Below are 2,744 nucleotides of genomic sequence, written 5' to 3'. Positions count from 1 at the left end.
CTGCTAGTAAAGTCATGACATACACAAGTCATGTACCCAACATACCAGTTATGGGCTCGATCATCTTAGGAGCATCAATCTCCACTTTTATCAAAGCACATGAGTTGCATACGCATGGTCAGTGACTAACTCAGAATTTAGGTAAATCACATCATGAACGTCACAATTGAATTTATTTACAAACGGATTTAGAATTAATTTATGTTGGGTCCAGTCTAATGTATCATTCTACCAATGAATACATCTATATCTCTACCCGTGGAGTCAACTTCCCTGATAGCCAAGACTAGACATCTCCCCAAATGAAATTGTAGACGACATAATAATCCTTCTAAGTATTTGAATCAAATACTCACTTCGATTCTTTTACAGGATTACGGACTTATTTAGATTATCTACTAAAATAAGTTGTCTTTCTCACAATGTAAACATTCTTACAGTGTCACTTATCTTCAATTTAAACTTAAACAATCAATGAGCTAATATTTGTTCGTCACAACTTCGCTATACATGCAAAATATAAAGGACAGAAATACGAAAGACATAATAGTGAAATGTGAAATTAACTTTATTTATTTATTCATCGTTTAAATAAATAGAAAACGGTTACATGTTTACTACAATATGGGCACATTTCCCATCAACCTCCCACTTGCCCTAATGAAGTAAATGTGTCATGTTTTACATTCACATATCCTCGATGTGTTTTTTAAAACTCCTAGTTACAAGACTCTTAGTAAAAATTCCGCAAGGTTACCTTTAAAAGCTATTTTCATCACATCTACAATTCCTTTGGCTACTGTCTCTTGTATCAAGTGATACTTCCTATCAATGTGTTTTGTCCTGTTTTGACTTCCAATTTCCTTGATATTAGCTATTGCAACACTGTTATCACAATATAGTGTTATAGCTTTTTCCATACCAGGAATGACTTCAAGATCAATTAAAAACTTTTGAAGCCATATTGCTTCTTTCGTTGCATCAGAAGTAGCCACATACTCGGCCTCCATAATAGAGTCAGCAATGCAAGTTTGGTTTACACTTCTCCATATTATGACTCGACAGCCTAGAACGAATACATTTCCCAACGTAGTCTTCTCCACTATCCTTAAGCTCACGTCTGTCGAGTGTGGGCGCACTTCAAATCAAAAAAAATTCACAAAAATAACTAGTGGGGTAATTTTACAATTTTTCTAAAATTTTGGGTCAAGTTGTAAATAAAAATATTTATAGAAATTTTCTAACATAATCTCTTCAGAGAATTTTCTCTCTACAACTTTCTCTTGAATTCAAGTATTTGTAAAATACTGACCCAAGGCACACTTTATATGTGGAGATTTTAGAGAGTTCAACTATGATTAAACCTAATCACTTTAATATTAAATTAATATAATATTTATTAGATTAAATTTAATATTAAATCTTATTACAATAATAGAATGTTTATCTTGTGATAAACATTAAATAAAATTTAATATTAAGATAATCACTTTAATATTAAAATTAATAAAATACTATTAAGATAAGTATTAAATTAAATTTAATATTAAACTATTAAAATAATATTATTTTTGGAATAGTTGATCAGAAATCAATTCTCTAGTAGAATCCCAATAGGAGAGTAACTCTTCCACTGCTCAACCACTAAAGATCAACTGTCTCGGCCACCGAGACGTCGCCATCGCAACCGTCGGCACAACTGTGTCTGGTGATGTAGGTGTGACATCCTTATGGCACCCCGAGCCAATAAGGCTTCTGTCGGTTTGATCTGGGTTAGTGACAACACGATCGGTCCGATCTAGCCATCGGTTCTATAGTCGGTCCGATTTTACATGCCAGTCATGGTTCAACCAATTTTTGGATTTTGGTCTCGATTTTGGGCTCTCGGACCCAATTTACGATCTTATGTCCAATTTTCAAGTTTAATTACCTATTAGGCCAATTGCCTAACTTGAAAATTAATTTTCAAAAATATCATATTAATTTTAATTAATTTGATTAATTTAATTTTACTTGATCAAAATTAATTTTCCCAAAAATCACTTAGATTTTTCAAATTAAATTTTTAAGAAAATTCTTTAATCAAATTTTCTAGTTTAACAATTCTCACGACCACCTAATTTAATTTAACATTGAATAAATCGACTCAATTAAATTATTTCTAAAATCATAGAATTTTCTTCTGATTCAAATGCAGTCCGATTGAGTTTTTGTTGAGCTAGCAAAGGGACCAATTGGACATATACAATTAGGCACTAGTAATTACAATTATGTCCAAAAGCATCGTTCTGATAATTCGCAACTACTTAATCATAAAGTCAGTCCACAAGAAGTAACATAATTGAAAACTCCTTATTGTATACTATTTACAAAAGCAATTCATCTAATTGTTTTACCCAATAACGTCATCATGTGTGTGTTATCCTCATATGATATCATTAATTCCTTTGAGTTAAATCTGTTCACTCAATACAATCTTATTTTATCTCACTGTCACCATTGTATCTTCTTAATGATTAATATGATCATTATCATCAAATGACTTTGATAAATTACTCGTTTGAGAACGAGCAACCCGTGGCCACGTTCCATATTTATCAATCCACACAATGCCAATGAGAGGATATCATTATTTATTTGATTGAGCTATGAATTCCACTGTTGCTACTAAAGCCATGCTACGCACAAGTCATGTACCCAACATACAGTTATGGGCACGATCCTCCACTAACTCAGGATTTAGG

The sequence above is a fragment of the Gossypium hirsutum genome, chromosome A04 (assembly GCF_007990345.1).
Source record: "Gossypium hirsutum isolate 1008001.06 chromosome A04, Gossypium_hirsutum_v2.1, whole genome shotgun sequence".
Classification (NCBI taxonomy): Eukaryota; Viridiplantae; Streptophyta; class Magnoliopsida; order Malvales; family Malvaceae; genus Gossypium; species Gossypium hirsutum.
Note: the sequence above shows the minus strand (reverse complement) of the source record.